Below are 24555 nucleotides of genomic sequence, written 5' to 3'. Positions count from 1 at the left end.
TGCCTCCCCATTTTCATCTTATTTTTCCTTCCCTTCTATGTTCATCTGTTTTGTTTCTTAAATTCCACATAATGAATGAAGTCATGTGGTATTTGTCTTTCTCTGACTGACTTATTTCACTTAGCATAATAGCCTCTAGTTCCATGTATGTCCTTGCAAATGACAAGATTTCATTCTTTTTGAATGAAATCACATCTAATTTATCCATTCATCTGTCAATGGACATCTGGGTTCTTTCCATATTTTGGCTATTGTGTTCATCACTGCTATAAACATTGGGGTGCATGTGCCCCTTCAAATCACTATGTTGTATCCTTTGAATAAATACCTAGTAGTGCAACTGCTGGGTTGTAGCATAGCTCTATTTTTAACTTTTTGAGGAACCTCTGTACTGTTTCCAGAGTGGCTGCACCAGTTTGCATTCCCACCAACAATGGGAGAGTTCCCCTTTCTTTGCATCCTCACCAATATCTCTTGTTTCCTGAGTTGTTAATTTTGGCCATTCTGACCAGTGTGAGGTGGTATCTCATTGTGGTTTTGATTTGTATTTCCCTGATAATGAGTAATGTTGGGCATTTTTTCATGTGTCTGTTGACCATTTGTATGTTTTCTTTAGAGAAATGTCTGTTCATATCTTCTTCCCATTTCTTGACTAGATTTTTTGTTTTTTGAGCGTTGAGCTTGATGAATTCTTGATAGATTTTGGATACTAACTAAACTTTTACCTGCTATGTCATTGCAAATATCTTCTCCCATTTTGTCGGTTGCCTTTTAGTTTTGTTAATTGTTTCCTTTGCTGTGCAAAAGCTTTTTATCTTGATGAAGTCCCAATAGTTCATTTTTGCTTTTGTTTCCTTTGCCTTTGGAGATGGGTCTAGCAAGAATTGTTGTGGCTGAGGTCAAAGAGATTGCTGCCTGTGTTTTCCTCTAGGATTTTGATGGATTCTTGTCTTACATGTAAGTCTTCCATCTGTATGGTGTAAGAAAATGGTTCAGTTTTATTTTTGTGCATGTGACTGTCCAATTTTCCCAACACCATTTGTTGAAGAGACTGTCATTTTTCTATTGGATATTCTTTCCTGCTTTGTCAAAGATTATTTGACCAAGTCTACCTGGATTTTAAAGCCCAGGACAAATATCACCTGTCCCACAAAGCACTGCCAGAGTCATGACTGAAGTCATCAGAGAAACCTATGTTCAAATTTCAGCTCCACTACCACTAAACAGGTGACTTCAGACAAGCAGCAGCATCTCCCTGAATTTCATTATCTTTGTCTGAAAAGCAGAGATAATAACTCTCACCTTAAAGCATTGCTAAGAGGAATGGACACAATGTAGGTAAAGTGCCTGGCATATAGCAGGCATATAGCAGGTATTTACTGACAGGAGCTTCTCTCTCTGCCTTGCTGGGATAGTGGTTTGCTCAAGGGAATTCTTGGTTCATAATCTGTAGGGGCTCTCTCCACACTCTGCCTTGAAGGATTATGGCCAAGTATGCCTCAGACTAGCCTGGAATACTTGGCCCTGCTCTTTTATGGGTAAAAGCCTCAGGACTCACACACTGGCCCTTCTGCTCCAGTGTGCATGGTAGAGGTGCCGGCTGTAGACTCACTCAGCTTTTCTTCACCACCCCCCTTCTCTGGGCTTTTAGTAGAAATGAGGTAACTGGCCCATGGGCTGTATAAATTCTTAGGAGGGAGTAATCTCATCCAGTTTGGGAAGGCTTCCTAGAGCTCTCCATAGTGAAGATGTATCAAATGGAGTAAACATGGTAAGCAAAGGCAGAGAAGGCTTGAGGCCTGTCTAGGAAAAGGCAGGGAGTTAAATATGGCTGGAATATTGAATATATGATGGGAAATGGTGAGAGTGAGGCTGGGCAGTTAGGGTAGTGCCAGATTGGAGGTCTTACTTTTACCCTAGACAACGGGAGCTACTGAAGGTGTTTGTATGATGTAATGGCAGTGCCCACGATGCAATTTGGAAGAGAACTTTGGGGGCAGCATGGATATGTTGGAGGAAGCAAGACTCAATGCAAGGGGTTCATGCAACAGTCAGGATCTAGGGAAGAAGGGCCTAGAGAAACCAGATTTGGGAAAGCAAGATGAAGTGAGAGTTTCCCTCTAAGGGCATGGACTCCTTTGTGCCTGCCTTCCTCTTTGAGTTTCCCAGTTTCACAGACTCACATAGGAGCTGACCCTCTCGTCTGGGAGCCAGGGGTGGGACTATTTCTCTTCCTCTCTATTCTGGCCTCACCTTGGTCCCAGTGATACCCTTGGTTGCTCCTTTGCTGATATTGTTAACCCTTTCTATACTGAACACAACTTTTCTACTTTAATCTTACCTGAAGTAGCTCTAGCCTCCTAACAGTTCTCTCTGCCTCCATTCTTACCCCCACAATCTAATATCCACCCAAGCAGTCAGAGGTGTCCTGTAAAATACAAGTCAATAACGTCACTTCTGGGACTTGGGTGGCTCAACTGGTTGAGCATCCAACTCTTGATTTCAGCTCAGGTCATGATCTTGGGGTATCAAGATTGAGCCTGGTGTTGAGCTCTGCGCTGGGCATGAAGTCTGCTTAAGATTCTCTCTCTCCAAAAAAAAAAAAAAAAGATTCTCTCTCTCCCTCTCTCTCTGCCCCTCTCCCCACCTCTCTCTCTTCTAAAAAACAGAAACAAAAAACAATCACTTCTATGCCCAGAATTCCCTGGTGGCTCTTCACACAAAGTAAAAGCTATATCCTTACAATGGCCCTCTCTGCTCTGACTCCCTCCTTGCCATTCTCCTGAAATCATTCACTCCTACTCACCTACCCCAGGCTTCTCACAGAACCTCTGACATGCGTGGCATTCTCCTGCCCCAGGGACTTTGCACTTGTTCTTCCTTCTGCCTGAAACATTCTTCCGTATGGGTGCCCTTGACTCTTCCTTCCCCTCATTCATGTATTTGCCCAGATACTACTTTCTCTGATCATCCTATTTAAAGTTATAACCACTCCCCTTCTTGCTTGCACTTCTGATCTGTTTCCTTGCTTTTGGTCTTTCCATACACAAATCACATTCTAACAGTTGTCTTATTTGCAGTGTTTATTTTCTGTCTCCCTCTACCACAAAGAAAGTGATCTCAAGAAGGATTTCATCTGGGCAGCCCCAGTGGCTCAGCGGTTTAGTGCCGTCTGCAGCCCAGGGTGTGATCCTGGAGACCCTGGATCGAGTCCCAGGTCAGGCTCCCTGCATGAAGCCTGCTTCTCCCTCTGCCTGTGTCTCTGCCTCTCTCTCTCTCCTCTCTATGTATTCTCATGAATAAATAAATAAAATATATTTAAAAAAAGAAGGATTTCACCTGTTTAGTTTTCTGCATATCCTCCAGTGTCCAGAACAGTGCCCTCCTAGTAGGGCGCTCAACAAACTGAATGAATGAATGAATGAATGAATGAGAGTGAAGGCTCTCTGCAGGAGTCCTGAGAGCCACTGTGAGCTGTCCCTGGTACTGCCCTGCCCTGGCCCCTCCCTGTCCTTTAGGCAGCTCTGCGCTGGCCTCAGCTTATGTGGTCAGTCACAGTTCTGCTGGCTCTGTCGCTCCTCACTCCTCAGCTACTGAGTCAGCCAGGTAGAGGGCAGAGGAGGAAGCCACAGGACATCAAATGAGGGGTTTGAAGGCCTACGAAGTCAACTCTCAAGGGCCCTCAGGATCAAGTCCAAATTCCTTGGCATGTGTTATAAGGCTCCTGCCTTGCTCTCCCGCCCATCCCTGTACTGCTTCCTCCTACAGCCTTGTTCTCAGTCTCTTTTTGTTCTTTGAACAGTGCATTCTGTTCTGTTTCTTGAACACCTATGGCTCCAAAGTTCATGCTGTCCTCTCCCTCTGATTCCTTGTTTGACTAATTCTCAGTCAGCCTTCAGATTTTATCTCAAAGGTTACCTTCCCTAGTAGGCCTTCCTTGATTCCCAGACAAGCTTCACACCCTCTTGGGGCTCTGACCTCCCCTTTGGCGACAGTTGTTATGCTTGTAATTATTCTTAGTTGCTTTACTCCCCAGTAGACTGTGAGGCTGTGAGGGATGGCTCCAGGTCTGTTTGGTTTCCCTCTGTACCTTTGGAGCATGGCACACAGAAAGGGTTCCCTAAAGACCATAGGGGGAGAGGGAAGCCAGATGAGGCAGTCCAGAAAGAACATAGGGTCTGGGATCCAAATGACCTGGGTCCCCATCCCAGCTCTGTCATATACAGTCTGTGTGACCATGGGTAAGTGACAACTCCTCTCTGAGCCTTCATTTCTCATCTCTAAAACAGATAATACAGCTGCATCATAGCTGTTGGAGCAACAACATGTGATGCTGAGCAAATACTTGGTACTTAGAAGGTACTGACTATATGGCATCTACACTGGTGGTGAAATTATGAAATTCTTGTAATAATCTCTCACTGTTCAGCTTCTGTGGTAAGTACTCCCAAGTCAACTGTCTTATTTCATTTTTAGAATAGTTTGTGGAGGAGGGATACTGAAAGTGGAGAGGGTAAGCCACTTGCTCAGGGTCACCCTAGCATCCTAGGACTGGGCTGAGATTGGGCCAGGCAGCAAGACTCTGGAGCCCCAACACTCTATGCTTTGTATTTTGGTTACTTGGATACACATCTTCCATATTGTCAAGGGCAAACATTGTGTCTAATTTACTATGAAATCCTTAATTCACAGTGCAATCTGACAGAGAGCACGTAGTTGGCGACTATTTGTTGAGTAAGTAAGCATATGAGTTTTCCATGACTCTCTCTATTCACCCAGCTCTCTCTGGCTGCTCAAGTCAGAGCAGGACCCCTGGACTATCTCCCACTGGTCGTTTGGGCAGGGCCAAAGCAGGCTCCAGAGAGGCAGTGTGCCCTTGGAGGAAGTGGCCGTGGACATCACTGGAGCATGTCCCTGGCTCCGCTGAGAGACAAGTCAAGTGTCCCCTGGAGCCCTGACCACCCCTCTTTCTCAGTACCTGCTTGGGTATCCACTCACCTGTGATGTCTAGGTCAGGAGAAGTGCTGGAGAGAGTGTTGTATGCAGCCAAGCACCCTAGGATCCCCATGCTTGGCTTCACCCAGGGGCTCTGGGGCTTGGATGCCATCTCTGAGTTCTGGGGCAGCTAGGACAGCCTCCTAAGAGACATTTCAGTCTTGGATCCTTCAGGCACATGGAGTTCTGGTCCAGAGACTCTTCTCCTGGTCACTCTCTGGTGGAATTTGATTTATTGGGGACTCTGAAGTGAGAACCTAGAGTGTTTGTCTCATTTTGTTAATTGTGAGTACTTCCTGCCTTATGTCTATTTCCTTTTGAATCTAAGGCACGTAGAACAGTGAAAAAAACCCAAAGGAAAGTGTTGGAGAACCTGGATTTTGTCTCAACTTTGGTTCCCACTGTGTGTATCCTGGGAAAGGTGCTTCCCCTTGCTGGAACTTAGCTTCTGAGGTTGAGACATACATTACTGGGAAGAAAATTCAAAGATACCCCTTCCTTCCCAACCACAGATAAGCAGGCAGCTCATGAGAATATAAAGACCACTGAATTCTGAATCAGGAGACTTCTGTGACCTTTGGCAAGTTGCCTAACCTTATGGAGACTTGGTTTTCCCATCCATAAAATGAGGATAGCATATACTTTCCAGCCTACCTCCTAGGTGGTTGGGGGCTCTGGAGATTGTCATAAATGTCGAAGTGCCTACTAAGTATGAGGGAGGTGACAGTGATCCCAGCTTTAAGTATCTACACTTAAAATCATTAAATCAATTAATATTTCTCAAGCCCATTCACAGCAATTCGCTGAATGCTAAGACACATCAATATATATCTAAGGGTTTAGAACTTGAGGTTTCTGAGCCTTTTGCTTTCTAAAAATCCCAAATATAATAATCCTAAGATATCATTGCTGTAATCACCCAGAAAAGTTTCCAGAGGGCTAAAGAAAGTCAGAGAACACGAGGAGGCGATGTCAAACAAGGCAGAGGGGCAAAGTCAGCCATTACCAAGGGCCCACTGGATGCTTGGTACTATGTATGTGTGATGTCCTTCAGTCTTCAAGACAATTTCCAAAAGACAGGTGGGCAGTAGCATAGTCCACAGGGAAGAAGACTAAAGTATGGGAAGCTGGATATGGATCCAGACCCTGCAGGTTCCCTAGCTCTGATGTTTTGATGGATTGACTGACTTGTTCATCCCTGTTTTCTTTTACTCCACGAATACTTGTGCTTGTGTTTGAACAGAGGGATTTGACTTTTTGTCTGAGCCTCACTCTTTTGCTTCCTCCTCACTGGACTCCTCAAGCTGACTGGGTCTTTCCTGTCTCACAAGGAGACACGTCAGAGATCAGCCTGCAATGTCCACAATAGCCAAACTGTGGAAGGAGCCTCGGTGTCCATCGGAAGATGAATGGATAAAGAAGATGTGGTTTATGTATACAATGGAATATTCCTCAGCCATTAGAAACGACAAATACCCACCATTTGCTTCAACGTGGATGGAACTGGAGGGTATTATGCTGAGTGAAGTAAGTCAATCAGAGAAGGACAAACAGTGTATGTTCTCATTCATTTGGGGAATATAAATAGTGAAAGGGAATATAAGGGAAGGGAGAAGAAATGTGTGGGAAATATCAGAAAGGGAGACAGAACATAAAGACTCCTAACTCTGGGAAATGAACTAGGGGTGATGGAAGTGGAGGAGGGCGGGAGGTGGGGGTGAATGGGTGACGGGCACTGAGGGGGACACTTGACGGGATGAGCACTGGGTGTTATTCTGTATGTTGGTAAATTGAACACCAATAAACATTATTTTATTAAAAAAAAAAGAGAGAGAGATCAGCCTGGGTGCAGGCTCCAGGAGCCTGGTCAGCATCAGGAAGTGAAGGGAAGGAACCTGCCAAGGAAAGGGGGTTGTCAAGGGTAGGCTTTGACCCCACCCTCAATAATATCACTTTATGTCTCAAGATCCTTGCTAATGTGATCAGGGAATTTGTACTGCTGAATGAAGCTTCTGTTTAGAAATGAAAAGATATTTGTGGTGAGGAAAATGCTGGGTGTCATTATGGTAGAGTCCTTGCCCATAAGTCCCTGCCCATACAGTAGGGCATGTAATGGGAAGTGCATAAGACTGGAGTTCAGTCCCAGTTTGATAGCCTACTGACCATACGACCTTGGACAAGTTACTTTGTCTCTTGGAACCTCATTGTCTCATCTGTGGAGGGACCGGTGTACAGGTGGTTATGTAATTTTACATATAAAGACTTGGATTAGCTGGTACAGAGAAAAGGCTCCATAAATGTTGGCTGTTATCTGTAAGTGGAATGAGAATTCCGTGGCTACTGTCACGTGAGGCAAGAGATAATTACAACTTACACTGTCCAAACTTCAACTCTACTTTGGGGTCAAAAGTTGACAATAATCTCTGGTGATTTAGTAGAAGATTTATTTTTTGGGTAGCAAGTTACTCATTCATATTCCATCCATGCTATAAGGGCCTAGAGAGGTCATGAAGCTGTAGGTTCATAAATTCTAAAGATAATGATGATAATACTACTACTACTGAGCAGTCATTGAGCAGTTATTTATGCCAGGCTCTGCACTAGGCATCACATGTACATTTTCTCATTTAATTGCATCATCCTCATTAAATAGGTATTAACATGATTCCCATTTTCAGGTGAGGAAGCCAAGGAACAGAGAAAATAAGCAACTTACTGTGTCGTCTCAGCAGCAAACAGAGTCAAACAGGCTAGTTCAAACAGACTCAATGAAAAGACTACTTATAGGGGAGTAACAGCATTAAGGAGATACACCAGAGATGTTTGAGAAACCCAGAGCTAGCCACAGTGTCAAGGGTCAAAGAGAGGGTATGGAGTCACCAGTGTCCAGGGAGGGCTGGAGCTGCGGGGGAGGATTGCCCCACAGGAGCCATAGTCTCGAAGAGCTGCAGCTATTACCCAACAGTAGGTGCCCAAACATGGGCGCACAATGGGACTACACTGTGGTCACTCTCTCCTCTCATCCTCTATCTCAGGGCGATGCCTCCTATGGCCAAACCCACCTGGAAGCCAGCAGCATGGGAACCTGGGAAATGTGGTCTACAGGGTCAGCGTCTCAGGACAGAGAGCAGGATAGAAAAGGGCTGGGACAGGATCAAGGGATAGGAATGGTGCATGTGAAAAACAGCACATTTGCCTGAAGCCTCTTTGTTAATAAGATGCAAATCTTGGTCTAAATGCTTAACAGGACCTGGCAGGTCACATGAGGACAAGAGGGGACTATAGTGATCATGTCACTCTGCCCCATCGTGAGAGGCCCTCTACTGTTCAATTCCAGCTCCTCGTTGCCATCTGGGAGGTAGACTCAGTGTTGCCAAAGCTTCTTATTTTTAAGAGAAGCTGAAAATATGGATTTCAATATAATGCCTTTCATTCTTAACTATTGGCTAATAATTCTAGCTTAAAATCATACTAATAAGTGGATAAAGGAACTGTGGTCCATCCATACAATGGAATATTACCCATCAGTAAAAAGACATACACTATCAAGTCATGACAAGACATGGGGGAAATAAGTTCATATTGCTGAGCGAAAGAAGCCAGTCTGAGAAGGTTATATACTGTAGGATTCCAAGCATATAATATTCTAGAAAATTTTATAGACAATGAAAAGACCAGCGGTTGCCAGGGGTTTGGGAGAAGAAGAGAGTATGAATAGATGAAACACAGGAGATTTTTTTTAGGGCAATGAAATTATTCCTATGCTACTATAATGGTGAATATGCGAGTGACATTATGCATCTGTCACAACCCATGGAATTGACCAACACAAAGACTGAGCCCTAATATAAATTATGGGCTTTAATCCATAATAATAGGAATATGTTGGTTCATTAGTTGCAACAAAAGTACCTTATTAACACACCATGTTAATAATAGAAAAAGCTATCGATGTGGAGGTAGGGAGAAAAGGCATAGGGGACTCAATTCCACTCAATTTTCTGTAAACCTAAAACTGCTTTAAAAGTGAGGGCTGTTGGGGAATCCCTGGGTGGCTCAATCATTTAGCACCTGCCTTCGGCCTAGGGCATGATCCTGGAGTCTCAGGATCGAGTCCCACATCAGGCTCCTGCATGGAGCCTGCTTCTCCCTCTGCCTGTGTCTCTGCCTGTCTCTCTGTGTCTCTCATGAATAAATATAAACAACAACAACAAAAAAGTGAGGGCTGTTTAAAAAAATACTGAAAGTGCCCTGTAGGGCCAAATACAACACGTCCACTGCATCTGGCTACTAGTTTGTGACTTCTCACCTAATCCAACACACTCATCTTTACAGATAGGAAAACTAAAGACCAGGAGAGGGGAGTGGCCCTGCCTGTCTACAAAACAAAGTGAGAATGAAGCATCTCAGGATGCTGGGGATCTTCCCAACAAAGGGAGAACACCCCATCCCGCCTCCAGAGGTCTGCTTGTGGAAGAAGAGGCTCTGTCTAGGCTAGCTGAGCTGAAATGCCCCAGCAGGTAATGAGAGCCTCCAAGAGCCCAGATGCTCTTAGCGTCCATGTTTATTTAGCCAGAGACTAGGCTCCCTCCCAGCTTGGCCTGGATCAGACTCACTGAATTGGATGCAGAAAGGAGTGGATGCTTGTGACCCTTGTATGTGCCTTAGAGCAGGACAAGACTCAGAAGACAGGAGCTGCCATCTACAGGGCCCAAGTCTGGAGCTCAGGGACCATGATGATGTTATGATAACATCAGACAGTTGAGGAAGATTAGACGATTTTTCAGCCCCTTTATATATTCTTTTCTAATTCTTTTCTTCCCATCAGGGGTACAAAGCAGGTAGGATAGAGGTCATAATTCTGGTTTTATGGATGAGTAAACAGATGAAAGAGAGGTTAAGTGAGTGCCTTACATTGACATAGCCAGTGAGTGGCAGAGCTGGCATTTGAATCCAGACCTTCTTTTAAATATTAAGAATTACCTTTGCCTAGAGACAAAAAGAACTGTTCATAAACACTACTGCATGTGGTAAATGTGTTTCTCATGGAAGGAGAAGTTAGCTTTCTGGAACTACATGTATATGAGAGTTTAACAAATAATTAAAAGTCATAGATGATGGGAGCCAGGTTTCTCACTTTGGAGAGGAAGCCACACGTGAACATACGGAAGACTAGATTGAACCCTGTTGGGAATAGACTAGAGTTGGAGGTATCAGTATGGATTTATGTCTATTTTAATATATATACAAGATGGATAGAAGAACAAATATAGCTTTGCATGTACTTATGAGTTAGTAATTTCCTTGCTCTGTCTGCTGAGGGAGCAGTGACACCCCAGTAGCCATGAGCACACTCAGAGTCTAGATCTTGGTTACCAGATGCCATTTTCCAATAAAAGGAGCCAAGTTCCCTGGAGAAATGGCCAGTTCTAGTACTGAGTCAGGGAAAATACAAGATGATCCTAAAGCCTAAGGTAGTGCCAGAAAGTAAGGAAGTATTTAAAAAAAAAAGGGGGGGGATCCCTGGGTGGCTCAGCGGTTTAGCGCCTGCCTTTGGCCCAGGGCGCGATTCCGGAGTCCTGGGATCGAGTCCCACGTCGGGCTCCTGGCATGGAGCCCGCTTCTCCCTCTGCCTGTGTCTCTGCCTCTCTCTCCTCTCTCTATGACTATCATGAATAAATAATAAAAAAAATAAATAAATTAAAAAAAAGACCAGACATATCAAAAGGACATGAGTCAACCCAAAAGAGCCTCCATTGGCTAAAGTAAATACACATAATATGGATTATAACTAAAAGAGATACAAAAATAAATATCCATGAGTCCATATAGGCAGAAAGCAAGTAAGCCAACAAGCAAGCAAGCAAACCAACCAAATCCTTTTAATCCTTCCTTTTAAAATAGCTCCAAATAATAAATATAGAAGGAATGAGGGAAATAGAAAATCACCTTTAGAACCCCACAGTAATAATTGCAAGATCCACTGATGATGATAAAATTGGTGGGCACAACCTTAAGGAGAAACAGAATATTTGTACAGCCTCAAGGGGACCTCTCCCCAAATGTAGTTTTGACATAGGTCCACAAAATCTTTGATATTTCTCCCTTAGGAGGAGAGACTGAATTCCTGAGCCGTTGAACTTTGAGTGTAGTGTAAGCTGAACTTAGTCACCTTCTTTTCTGAGCAGAGTATGGAAAGAGGAAAGTAGTAATGTATAGTGCAGAATCATGGCAGGCACTACCTTACCAACTGATCAAATTAACCTCACGAGTAATGACATTGTTTATGTCATACCTCTGTTATGATGCAAGGAGGAGGGAACTTCACCTGTATAGACAATCTTCTGAAAATGCATTAGCTCTGTCATGTCATGAGAAAACATCAGACAAACCCAAGTTGAGGATATTCTACAAAATATCTGAGCAGTGCTCTCCAAAAATGTCAAGATAATGAAAAAAAAAAAAAAGAGACTGAGAAACTGTCACATATTGGAGGTGTGTAAGGAGGCATGGTGCCTAAATATAATGTGTGACCAATTCCAATTGGATTTTGGAACCAAAAAGAAGGACCTAAGTGGAAAAATTGGCAAAATTTCAGTGAATTTATAGTTTAATGTACAGTTAATTTCTTAGCTTTGATAATTGTACAATAGTTACATAAGATGTTAATATCAGGAGAAGTTGGATGAAAGGCACATGGGAACCCTCTGTTCTTTCTTTTGAAGCTCTTCTGTAAAAAGTTTTCCAAAATAAAAAAGAGTTATAAAAAAGAATAAAATAAATATAATATAAATAAAATATATTTGTTGTACAAAGATGTTGTACAAAGGAAATCTCAAAACCAATGAGAACTCACCCCTACTGTATAGTTTTAACATATTAACTGTCAAAATTAAGCCACTTCAGGTCTCAGATCTGATTTACTTGACATTATTCCATATTGATCCTTCTTTTTTTTTAATTTTATTTATTTATGATAGTCACATAGAGAGAGAGAGAGAGAGAGAGAGAGAGAGAGGCAGAGACACAGGCAGAGGGAGAAGCAGGCTCCATGCACCGGGAGCCCGACGTGGGATTCGATCCCGGGTCTCCAGGATCGCGCCCTGGGCCAAAGGCAGGCGCCAAACCGCTGCGCCACCCAGGAATCCCAACATATTGATCCTTCTAACAGCCAGGAAGATGAAGTCAGATATTTACTGTGACGCCCATTGTACTGAGATACAGATAATAGAACCGAGACACAGATAATAGTACCCACCTTCTCATTGTATATGTGGGAGAACTCTAGCCCAGAGAAAGGGTAAGGTTTGCCCCTGGTCTCATAGGTTAGGGGGCCAGCTCAGGACTAGAGCTTCTATCTGCACATCCTTAAAACTATCTTGGCTGCTATTTCAGGGCATCTGCAGACAAAGCTTAGATTTGGACTATTTGGGAAGGCAAAGAAAAGCAAAGGAGAATAATTCTCATCTTGCCCCCACCCCCTTCTCACCTTTGAGTTAAGCAATAAAGCTGAAAAGATCCTTCAACAAACAAATCCTTTCTCATTATAGAATCCACAGGCACATCAGCTCTTAGGAAACCTGAAAGGCAAGCTCCTTAGGAAGGAGGTCTGTTCGTACATGCCTGCCCGAGTGCCCTCTTCGCTGTTCACTCTCAAGGAGGCAGAATGTCTGCTGTGGGAGCAACAGCTCACTGGACACTCAGGTTCCCTAGACCCCCACAGCCGGGCAGTTGGGGCTGATGGGAGCAGTAGGCTTCTAGGAAGGCACACTGGCCAAGGCACAGTCTACACTTACCTATTCCAGAGTTGAATTTCGTCAGTGTTGGAAAATGCTCTGAAGTGTTCATTGCTGATGAGAAAAGGCATTTATGGGGGCAGGCCCGTGTGGGCAAACAAATGAATATTGTCCCCATGCTAGAGGATGAGTCCTTTTTTCTTCAACAAATAAACAAACAAAGCGAAGCCTCATTGTCCCTTTCAAGCTGTGAGAAAACTGGATTCGTAGGAAATGGTTTTGCTCCTGAAATTGGGGCCAGGAACTTTGGGCAAGGTTTTGGGTACACGAAGAAGTGGGATTGCCTTCAAGAAGGAAAATATTTGGTTATGTTGTAGAAAGGCAGAGAAAAGACCCCACTCAGCCCATCTTATCTGAGAGATGGAGAATGCTTTCTCCATTTGCATAAACAAAATATTAAAGCTTTTTGTTTGAGAAGCCTATACCTCAGAGGAAAGGAATGCAATCATTCCGGTAATTAACAATTTCCCCCACAACTGTGGTTTGCATCATGCGGGATCTTCTCATTTTCATCCTCTTGGGTCCCAGAAAATAATGTTTCTTCTTCAGGGCCCCATGGCGGAGAGATGGTATTGACAAGAAGACTTTGCATACTTATGATGTCAGAGGCCAAAGTTTCAACTCCTAGCTGATCAGCTTTTAAGATAAAGAAATATGGTAGAATTCAGTGAAAGATTCTGTTACTGTCACATCAATCTGGGCTTGAATCCTGTTCCTTCTTGGTAGCTGTGTGACTTATCTCCATAGCATTGGCTAACCTCTCAGTATCTTTGTTTTTTCCTCTTTAAATTGGCATAATAACTCCTCCTTAATGGCACTGGTGGGGAACACCTCCCACCTCCCACCCCCCACCCAGAGAGTTCCATCATATAGGAGCCACTCAGAAGATATTCTTTGGGAATATCTCTTGACTATCTTCTCTCTAATTTACTCTTAAGTAGTCTTGTTTTTCAAAAAAAAAAAAAAAAGTAGTCTTGTTTTCCAGGAATATGTGTTTATCAATGATTCCCTTTTATTTCCCTCAGATAAGCAAGAACTTATCTTTGCCTGTTCTATATATATATATATAACTGCCATATGGAGCTATGGAATTTAATTTTAATAATAGCTTTCAAAACATGCAGCAGATTAACCACAACTTTCTACTCTGAGCAGAAGCCAATCACAGCTATAACCATCTCTACCTCTTCTTTGTAGGAATCACAACCGTTTTAAGTTGCTAATTAATTGTGAAATGAATTGTTCAATGATGACTTGTCTTACTGGAATGTAAGCTTTATGCAGGTAGGGTTAGAAGGGACAGTGTCTGTCATCTTTATTGCCATATCACTCATACGAGGTAGGGGTTAGCACGTGTACGTACACGTGTGTGTATGTGAGATCCAATAAGTATTTGCATGAACAAATGAATTAATAAATAACAAACTTTGGAACAAAACCAATCAACAAAAGGAAGATATATTGGAAGGAAAATATTTCACACGATATTATGGAAGATGACACAGTGCACTGGCTTTTACTTAAGTTTTGACTGAATTGCTTATGACAGTTTAGCTATAAACCATGAGCGATGACTACAGGCATATCACTAAAATTGATGGCTTCAAATCCCAAGTCTGTCACTTCCTAGCTGTGTGGCTTTAGACAACTAAATCCTTTTATACCTCTGGGCTTTCATTTTTCCAGCCATAAAATGAAAAATAATATTTATCTCAGGGTTTTGCTGTGAGCATTACAGATAATGTAAATGATGCTTTCACAAAGTGCCTGCCATGTAGGACCTGTTTGGTAAAGACAGCACTTTTGAGAGGTAGTATAGTATAGTGGTTAAGAACATAGCTTTTGGGGTTATAGTGCCTGGGTTCAAATGCTGATTGTATTATTTATTAGTTGTGTGACTACACAAGCTACCTATGTATTTGTGACACTTTTCTTCTCATCTGCAATATGGAGATGATGATGATACCTATCCTTATGGTCACTGTAAGATTTAAATAAATTAATATAGATAAAATGCTTAGAGCAGTGTTTGGGGTTTGACTGTGTGTACACACACACATATGTATGTTAAACATAAGTGTTGCTCTTATTCTTTGATAGCAAATATTTATCCTTTGAAGAATTAGTCATTTTCAGAAGCAGCCAGTTTTTGGTAAAAAAAAAAAAATGTTTTCTTTATTTATTCATTTAGTCACATTTCTTTAGCCCTAAATGTCAGTAGCCAGGAAATCAAGCATGATTTGGACACTACCTTTGCTCTTGAGGAGTCTCTGGCCAGATTGAGGGGATAGCTAAGTACAACGGCAGTTACAAGAAAGGACAGAAAGAGCCTTGGAGCAGTAGGCAGGAGGGTTGACTTCTATTTCCACTCTGCTTTGAACTTGCTGTGTGGCTTTGGACAAGTCCAGTTCCCTCTGGGCCTTTGTCCCTTTGTGTTGGAGGAGTTAATTTTTTTTTCTTCTTCAAGATTTTATTTATTTGAGGGAGAGCACAAGCAGGGAGAGTGGGAGAGGAAGAAGCTGAGCAGGGAGCCTGATGTGAGACTCAATCCCAGGACCCTGGAGTCATGACTTAAGCCGAAGGCAGATGCTTCACCCACTGAGCTACCCAGGTGCCCCAACAATCTAATTTTTATTTATTTATTTATTTATTTATTTATTTATTTATTTATTTATCTATTTATTTATTTATTTATTATTGGAGTTCAATTTGCCAACATATAGCATATCACCCAGTGCTCATCCCGTCAAGTGCCCCCCTCAGTGCCCGTCACACAGTCACCCCATCCCTGCGCCCACCTCCCTTTCTACCACCCCTTGTTCGTTTCCCAGAGTTAGGAGTCTCTCATGATCTGTCACCCTCACTGATATTTCCCACTCATTTTCTCTCCTTTCCCCTTTAATCCCTTTCACTATTTTTTATATTCCCCAAATGAATGAGACCATATAATGTTTGTCCTTCTCCGATTGACTTACTTCACTCAGCATAATACCCTCCAGTTCCATCCACGTTGAAGTAAATGGTGGGTATTCGTCATTCCTAATGGCTAAGTAATATTCCATCATATACATAGACCACAGCTTCTTTATCCATTCATCTTTTGATGGGCATCGAGGCTCCTTCCACAGTTTGGCTATTGTGGACATGCCTGCTATAAACATTGAGGTGCAGGTGTCCCAGTGTTTCACTGCATCTGTATCTTTGGGGTAAATCCCCAGCAGTGCAATTGCTGGGTCGTAGGGTAGTTCTATTTTTTAACTCTTTGAGGAACCTCCACACAGTTTTCCAGAGTGGCTGCACCATTGCACATTCCTACCAACAGTGCAAGAGGGTTCCCCGTTCTAAATTTGATGTGATCTGTGGAAGCCTCCTGCTTTGTGGTCTCCAGATCTTAGGGAGTTTTTTTTCCCCCCAACAATATGGTGCTGCTGCTAGCACTATCCTTTGAAACCTGTGCGGCCTCTACAGGAAGGTGTGTGAATTCCACCTTCTGAGAGGTTTCCAGACTACCACCCCCACTAGCCAGTCTTAAGTAAAGGCCTTTCTTGGCCCTGAGGAAAGAGTCAGAAATCTGCTCCCTGCCTCCTTGGCTGTTCAAAGAGCACTTGCCACGATCTGGGCCTCAGAACCCCATGTGTACAGTAAAGAGGCTCTGCTCAGAGGTCTCCAGGGTTCCCTCAGCAGCTCCATCCCATGCCGTCAGGTTGTTAGGACAATAGGAGGGGATATTTTCTAGCCCAGCATTTTACAAACTGTTTAGGGAAACTTTACATTCTGTGAGATATTAATAGCATTCAGTAGAACAAAAGGTGGTGGTGAAAAGGGGGTTGTTCTGGACTTCAATATTTAGTTAAATTTAAATAAGAATCCTCAGGATGTTTAACATGTTAATTATACCTTGAATTTCCTCAAAGAAAAATGTGGTAGACAGATAAAAGTAGGCTCACAAAGTGGCTGAGAGCACCAGCTAGGTTTTGAATCCTAGTTCTGCTACTTTCTAGCTGTGTGACCATGGAGAAGTTCACTAGCCTCTTTGACCTGCAGCTTTAGCAGTGTTATGGGGCTGAAATGCAGCATTTCATGCAAAGTGCTGTGCCTGAAATACAAACACTCAGTACATGCGAGATCATTATAATATTGTCCATGTGGCTCTTTTGTGGAGGAATAGTTATAAGCATCTCTTAGGGTGCTGTTATTCCATGAGCACAGTTTGGGAAAATACTGATTGTTCTGCTTGTTTTGAGCACTATGCTGATTCGTCACCCTGACATTGAAAGATTCCTGTGAACACCTGCCCACCTCTTTATCCACTTGTGCTGATCACAGTGTCTTGGGGCATGATGGACATAGAGCTTGGACACTGAGTACAGGGGCCTGAAAACTCAGATGAGCCCAGAGAAGGGTGAGTAGGCTGGTGTGGTGGCAGCAGGGGCATCTGAGAGGTAATCGTAAAGGATGGCGCTGGAGAGGTGGGCTTGGGGAATGTTGTGGGAGGCCCCAAGGCCAGGATAAAGAATTGAGGCTTTACCCTGTGGTGACAGGGGATTGTGCTGGAGGTGTTTGGGCATGGGTGCTTGCTCCACAGTGCACAGAGGTACTGCATCCTGCTCTGCATTGTCTCACTTTCTCTGCCCTGGGCCTCCAGGGCACTTCTTGGAGGGCAACAGCATGAGCGGCTGAACCAGGAGGCAAGAGACACAGATAAGAGCATTGGCCTCCTCTCAGCCCTGGGTTCCCAGGACACAGCATTTTGCCTCTCCATGTCTCAACTTACACTTCTGTGAAATGGGAAGAATCACCATTCCTGAGCAGCCTAACCTATAGAGCTATAGTAAGGGTTCAATGAAATAAAATATTTCAACAAGCACCTTTGGTTGAGATCCCATTACATACCAGGCCCTGTGTTCAGGCTGGAAGAAGACAGAGAAGAACAATATTGATCTCTGCTCTGGAAAAGCTCACAATGTGCTGGCTACAGTACGGGCAAGATAAGTGGTATAGTCAAGTCAAACCCATGAAAGGGCCCTTCATCCATTGTGGAGGCTGGGAAGGCTACGAGAGGAGGGAGGCATTCAGGAAGGTTCTCCAGAGGGGGTGATGGCTCAGCTGAGTCCAGGTATCTGTGATAGTTAATGGATGAAGAAAGAAGAAGTTAAGGCTCCAGGGAGAGGAACAAAGGTATGAAAAAAGATATGGAGGAATGAAATGCCATGGTCTACATGGGCAAATAAGTAGCAAGTGGTATTATTAGGGCACTACATTTGAGCTATGGAAAAAGACTTAATGGACACTACTGGCAGGAGCAATGCTTCCATTTAAACAGTGAATATAGGGGATCCCTGGGTGGCTCAGCGGGTTGGCGCCTGCCTTTGGCCCAGGGCGCGGTCCTGGAGTCCCGGGATCGAGTCCCACGTCAGGCTCCTGGCATGGAGCCTGCTTCTCCCTCTGCTTGTGTCTCTGCCTCTCTCTCTCTCTGCCTCTCTCTCTCTCTATGTCTATCGTGAATAAATAAATAAAATCTTTTAAAAAATAAAAAAATAAACGGTGAATATAGTCTAAAGCTAAAGAAGCACAGCTCTAACTGGAGAATTTGGGGAATTAGCTAGTATAAAGCTTTGTTTGTGCCACCTGAAATTGTCCCATTGTCCCATGGGTCTCTATCCAGGTTATATCAGTGATGTTGGGCAGACTACAGGCCTTGAACGCCAGGCTGAGGGGTTTGCTCTGTAGCCTGCAGTCTAATGGAAGAATTAGCCATAAAAGCCAGGGGATTTAGAATGGAATCCTTGGCATTCTTTGCATGTGCAGGGCTGGCTAGGCAAGGAGGCTCCCAGAAGAAAAACAGAGAGACCTTTGCCCTCCACCTGCACTTAGGCAAAAAGTAGAATTAGGGTAAGGTTGGCTGAGTGATCTGGCTATTGTGCCTGCCCTTTAGGCTTCAGCATCCAATCTCCCATAGTGCAGGGGGCTTAAGGCATGCCGCTCAGGAGGCTAGATGGTAAGCCCTAGCCGCTGCCCGGGCTTTGGGGAGCTATTGCACGCAAATAAGCCTGAGCCATGGAATTAGTCCTGTTGTTACCCAGAGAAAGGAACTTGGCTGTCCTTCCTCAACTGGGAACACATGCTATCCAGCCTGCTGCCATTGGTGGGAGTGTCTCTCAATCTGCTCCAGGAGTACCCCTGAGCCTCCAAACCTGATAGATGAAATCTCCCATCTTGATGACCTCTGGGGTGGAAAGAAGCAAGGGCTGGAAGGCACAGGGCCAGACTCTGGCCCTAATCTACCGTGTAACCATGGGCAAGTCCATTCACCTTTTTGAGCTTCAGTTTGCTCATTTCCAGAGTGAAGAAAGTCCTCCGAGGGCAGATACAAGCATTAAATAAGAAATTGTGTTGGGAGGGCTTTGCAGTGGATGAGGTATCATTATCTTTATTAAAAGAGGCAAAAAGAGCAGAAAAGGACAATGAATGGAAATGAGAAAGCTGTCCTACCATTTGATCATCTTAAATTATTCCATAGTTTTATGGCATAATAAGGGTATTTTGGCTATGCTTTAAAAATTAACCTTATATCTTAAAGGCACATACTGAAATATTTATGGACAAAACTATATAACGTCTGAAGTATGCCTCAAAATAAGGAAAGGGTGCTGTGGGTGTGGGTAGGAATCAAACAAGATTGGCCAAAGTTGGTTGCTAAAGCTAGGTGATAGGTACATGGGGGTTCATTATGTTATTCTATCTATTTTTCTATATTTGAATTTTCCCATAGTAGAAAGTTAAAGAGCGTGGCATTTAGAGTCAAACTGACCTGTCTTCACCACTTAATAGCTGACCCAGGGAAAGTCACATCACCTCTCTGATCTCTCTACTCATCTATCAACAAGTGTACTAGTAATATTACCTGCTTATAGGGTTCTCACAGAGACCACATGTGATAATGGATGCAAAGTGTTTACCCACATGCCTGGCACACAGTAGGCATGTAATAAACCATGATTCCCTTCCCCTCTAGAGATCTTCATCAAACATCATCTGTCACCCCCCTGCCCTGCTGGGTGCAGCCAGACTCCCTGGACCAGGATCTGTCTCCATAGGTGGTGGAAGATGATCATGCCCCCAGGCTTTCTTCAGTGGTTGTTGAGCAATCAGCATGCTGAGCTCAGTTATGGGAGGCAAAGGGAGCTAAGGTGGTGTCCTCACCCCCTCTGGGAGGAAGGGAAATGACTGAGGGTAATGCATTTGGATTGAGCATTTTCTCTATTCTGGCCACAGAGCTTTACAACCACCCATATGAGGTCAGGACTTTCACTCAGAGAGGTTAAGAAACTTACAAGCAGTGGCACAGCTAGTAGGTGAAGAGGAAAGAAGGATGAAAGAAACAGTAGATAAGTATATAGGAGGATAGAAATAAAGTGACTCCAGAGGAATGGCAAGGAGATGGGAATCGTGTGAAAGAAGGAAAGGATAATGGGGAGAAAGAGGCACCAAAGGGAATGGAGTGGGGAGAAAGCACGGAAGCGGAGCAGTAATGGCCAGTCCTTCTCTTTTTCCTCCCGGTCCCTCAGCTGATGAAATGACTCCAATACTGTCAGCCTCTGGACACGAAGGGTGGGAGATGGGAAGCCAAACCTGTCCTCCCCTGGGGTCCCATTTTTCCCAGTAACCTGATGCTGGTCAGCACTGCAGGGCGGACAGCGCCCGGGGCCCCACCCCTGCTGGGCTGGCATCACCCTCACTCTTGGATCTCTCTTCCTCCTGCTAGGTCTGAGCTCTGCTATTAGCCCCGCCTCAACAACTCTCCTTTAAGAGACTCTTCTTAGTAGGTTTAGAACCTGGGAATCTGAAAGACCAGCAGGATGGGGGTGAGGTATGGTCTTTCACCAACCAGCCCTGGGTGGGTACTGGGGGCTTCCCAAGAAGTGTGAGAGAAAGACTGTTCCCACAAAGGCTCAGTGTGCTTGGAGATTTAAGACAGATGGGCATGAGGTCCTTGTAGAGCAATAGGAGGCATCTGCACTGAGTAAAACCTAGAGACTTGTTCTTGGAGCCTCACTGAAACCCAACCTGTTCACTCATCAGCTGTGTGACCTTGGGGAATCTAATCTCTTCACTTCTCTAGGCCTTGGTTTCTACATCTGTAAGTGCAGATTACACTCTCTGCCCTGCCTGGCTCTCAAGAGCCATTTGAGTGTATGTAAAATAATGGATGTAAAAGTACTTTGTGAACTTTGGCGCCCTGCATACACATGAGCTATCATTTCTGGGTGCCAGCCTGGGTGATGCTGAACTGTGTTTCTCTGTTAGGCTGCAGTTTTTATCCAGGGATTACACAGGAACTTCCACATGAGGATAGTTCCTTGATCTTCTTGAAGTCACTCTTGGTATTTTATCTCTTGCTTTGTTCAGTGTGTGAAGACACATTTGCTCAGTTGTTCTTAATATGTAATATGAGGGAAAGATGTGTATTTTTTTGAAGAACAGATGGGGTCCTTTTTATCAGAAAATGAAAATTATAAAATCCATCTAGATTCTCTTTTAGCCACAGCTACCAGGAAGCTCAGAGTAAAACTCAAGTTTAGTAATAACAATGTAGGTGGTTATTATACAGTTTTCTTTGTCTCCTTTTAACTTGATTTTAGTTTTGTTTGTTTGTTTGTTTGTTTGTTTGTTTTACTGCTTTCAGGCTGAGTTGATTCCACGTTGATCCAAAGACAAGAACCATGCTGACAAGCCTGAGCACTTCATTCCAGCCATCAAGAGTGACACTGAACAGAGAGGTAGGACATACTTTATATCTGTAGTTTCCTCAGGCTGCTGTAATCAAGTACCACAAACTTGGTAGCTCAAAACTATAGACATTTATTCTCTGATAGTTCTGGAGGCCAGATGTCCCAAATCAAGGTGTTGGCTTGGCTGCAGTTCCTCTGGACGATGTACAAATGTGTTCCTCGCCTCTTCCAACTTCTGGTGGCTGCCAGCATTCCTTGGCTTGTGTCTGCATCACTCCAATCTTGGCCTCTGTCTTCACATAACCTTTTCCTCTCTGTTTTCTGCTCCTCTGTTTGTGTAAAACTCCCTCTGGCTCTCTTTTATGTGCATGTGATTGCATGTAGGGCCTCCATGGATAATCCAGGGTAAGCACCTCCTCTCAAGATCCTTAACTTAATCATATCTTTTGCCAAATAAGGTAGTATTCACAGGTTCCAGAAATTAGGACACAGACATATCTTTGGGTCTGCCATTCAACCTACCACTGCATCTGAGAACCCTAAATACATAGACTCTTCCACTGTCTCTTGTTCATTGTATTATTTAATGGTTAGGAGCAATATTTCTGGGAATCTGACCTATGGGCTCCCATTCTAGCTCAGTTATTTACTGTGGGATGTTGGGCGAATTCCTTCATATTTCAGCACCTGAGTTTCCTGTCTGAAAAATTGAAAGTAGTATCTCCTTTGTAGGGTTGTAACAAAATACTCTGTGAAAATACATAGTATAGTACCTGGCACATAGTAAGTACTCAACAAATGTTAACTATTATTAGAGATGGTGGTTTTAGCATATGACTACAAATTCTTTCTTATTCCTTCCTTCAAGGGGTGGAGCTTGATTCTCCTCTCTTGGGTACTGACAGGACCTAGTGCCTCATTTCTAATGAACAAAATAAAGTGGAAATGACCATGTGTGATTCCAGAGACTAGGTCATAAAAGACGCTACAGCTTACTATTTGTTCTCTCTCAAATCACTTACTCTGGGGAAACCAGCTTGCAGGTCTCCAGACAACAGCCAGTAGTGAGTGAATTAGGAAGATGATCCTCCAATCCCAGTCAAGCCTTTGGATACCTGCAGCTCTGGCCAATACCTTGATTGTAATCTCATGACAGACTCTGAGCCAGACCACTCAGCTAAGCTGCTCTTAGATCTCTGACCCACAGAAGCTGTGAGATAACAAATGTTGTTTTAAGCCACTGAGCTTTAACATAATTTCTCACACAGTAACAGTTAACTAATGATTATTTATCTTTAAACATCAATTATCTATTGGTTGCCAAACAAGGGGAATTACAAGGATGGAGGAGTACCTGCCCTTATGGGGCATTTAGTCTGGTGAAATGTAAAGCAACATTTGGAATGAAGTATGAGACAGTGCCAATGTATTGTATTGCAAAGACAAGGTCGAAAAAATCTTTATTTATTCTGTAAAGGGGGCTGCTGATCTGGTGGGGCCCATCTAGAGCACTAGAATATAGGCTAACGTTCAGAATCCAACCAGTCTGAGAGTCTGTATATAACAGTATCTGGGGGGATTTTATGAAGGAAAAACTTTAGTCATTCTTCAGAATTGCACACTAGAGCTAAATATACACCTACCCTATGATCCAGCCATTCTGCTCTTGAATATATACCACAGAGAAATGTAGTTCACTATATATTCATGGCAGCATTATTCTTAATACCCCTAAACTAGAAACAACCTACTATACATAAATAAATTACAATATATTCACACAATGGAATGCTTCCCAGCAATAAAAAAGAACAAACTGCTAATATATGCAACAACATGAATACATCTCAAAGACGTTAGGTTGAGCAAAAGAAGTCAGACTTCAAAGGAACATACCCGTTTATACCAAGATCAAGATCTAGGACATTTGTAATACTTCACAAAAAATACCTCAATTAAAAAATTTTTAAGATAGGGGCAGCTAGGTGGCTCAGTCGGTTAAGCATTTGCCTTTGGCTCAGATCATGATCCTGCCTCTGGCTCCCTGCTCAGCAGGGAGTCTGCTTCTCCCTTTCCCCCGTTTGTGCTCTCTCTCCCTGTGCCAAATAAATAAATTCTTTAAAAAATTTTAAGATAAAATGAACCACTAAAAAAGAATAGGTGTATTATTAAACAAGAATTACATATTTTAAATATATTTATGCCTAAGTGTATATACAAGATACTATAAATTGATGGCTGTGACAAACATCTAGTTTCTTGTTGGAGGCTTAGCTATGTGACTAAAGCAACACTTCTTAAGCAGGGTATACTGGAGTACTGAAAAAATGAAAACTCAGTTTCAGCTGCAGTAAGCCCTGATGTGGTTGGAAGACTGGACTGGAGGGATTATGCACTGCCCTCACTGTGAGTGAATAAGCACAAGTAGCAAGGGGTCATTCTGACAAAGAATGACACACAGACCTCTGCTTTGTGAGTATGTAAGGGAATAAGCCTGAGCAGCCATCAGTTCTAGTAAATCGTGTCATAGTGTTGAGGGGCAAGCAAGCAAGCCCTGCAAACCTGGCAGTATGGTATAATCCCTTCAGGCATGCCTCTAGAAACCTTAGTATTTGACAGCGTGTCCCAATCTCCAAAGATCAAGAACAACTCAACTAAGGAAGGGCCTCCATTCAGGTCTGTTCTGGGCCTGTCTTGTCCCATGTCCACTTATCTTCCTCTGAACTCCTGTTCTATGCCACCTGCAGGAGGGTAATACTTTCTTGTCCCAGGCAGTTTTTTAACATTTGAAGAACATCTCTGGGCATGTTGTAAGACATTACTCAAAGTTCCAGGGCAAGCCTCTGTTAATTGATTCCTAGAGAAGTCTGTGTCCTCTGTTGCCTCTCTAAGATCCCAGCCCTTTGCTTTCTGTGTCCATCTGGGGGTTACGTTCCTTGTCTACTATTGAAGCCGGGCTTCATTGTGTGACTTGCTTTGGCCAGTGGATGTTTGCAAATGTGGTGCAAGCAGAGACTTCATAAGCACTTGCA

General features: G+C 43.4%; 1 long non-coding RNA gene across 6 annotated transcripts in view; it reads left to right on the top strand.

Moving 5' to 3' along the window:
• The window catches only part of LOC112650071 (uncharacterized), a 56629-nt gene that overhangs the window by 4817 nt on the left and 27257 nt on the right, over positions 1–24555 (top strand). For 4 of the 6 annotated variants that reach the window (XR_007414089.1, XR_007414086.1, XR_007414088.1 and 1 more), the window contains exons 3-6: positions 4290–4437; positions 6327–6522; positions 17036–17193; positions 21478–21571. This is a non-coding gene — a long non-coding RNA (uncharacterized LOC112650071). Of the gene's footprint in view, positions 1–4289; positions 4438–6299; positions 6523–17035; positions 17194–21477; positions 21572–24555 lie in introns of all 6 variants that reach the window. The other 2 variants (XR_003129928.2, XR_003129926.2) reach the window with 2 other exon arrangements.

This window comes from Canis lupus, chromosome 11 (genome assembly GCF_003254725.2).
Source record: "Canis lupus dingo isolate Sandy chromosome 11, ASM325472v2, whole genome shotgun sequence".
In the NCBI taxonomy this organism is placed as follows: domain Eukaryota; kingdom Metazoa; phylum Chordata; class Mammalia; order Carnivora; family Canidae; genus Canis; species Canis lupus.
The sequence above is the reverse complement of the archived record's forward strand: the minus strand, read 5'-3'. Positions and strand labels throughout refer to the sequence as shown.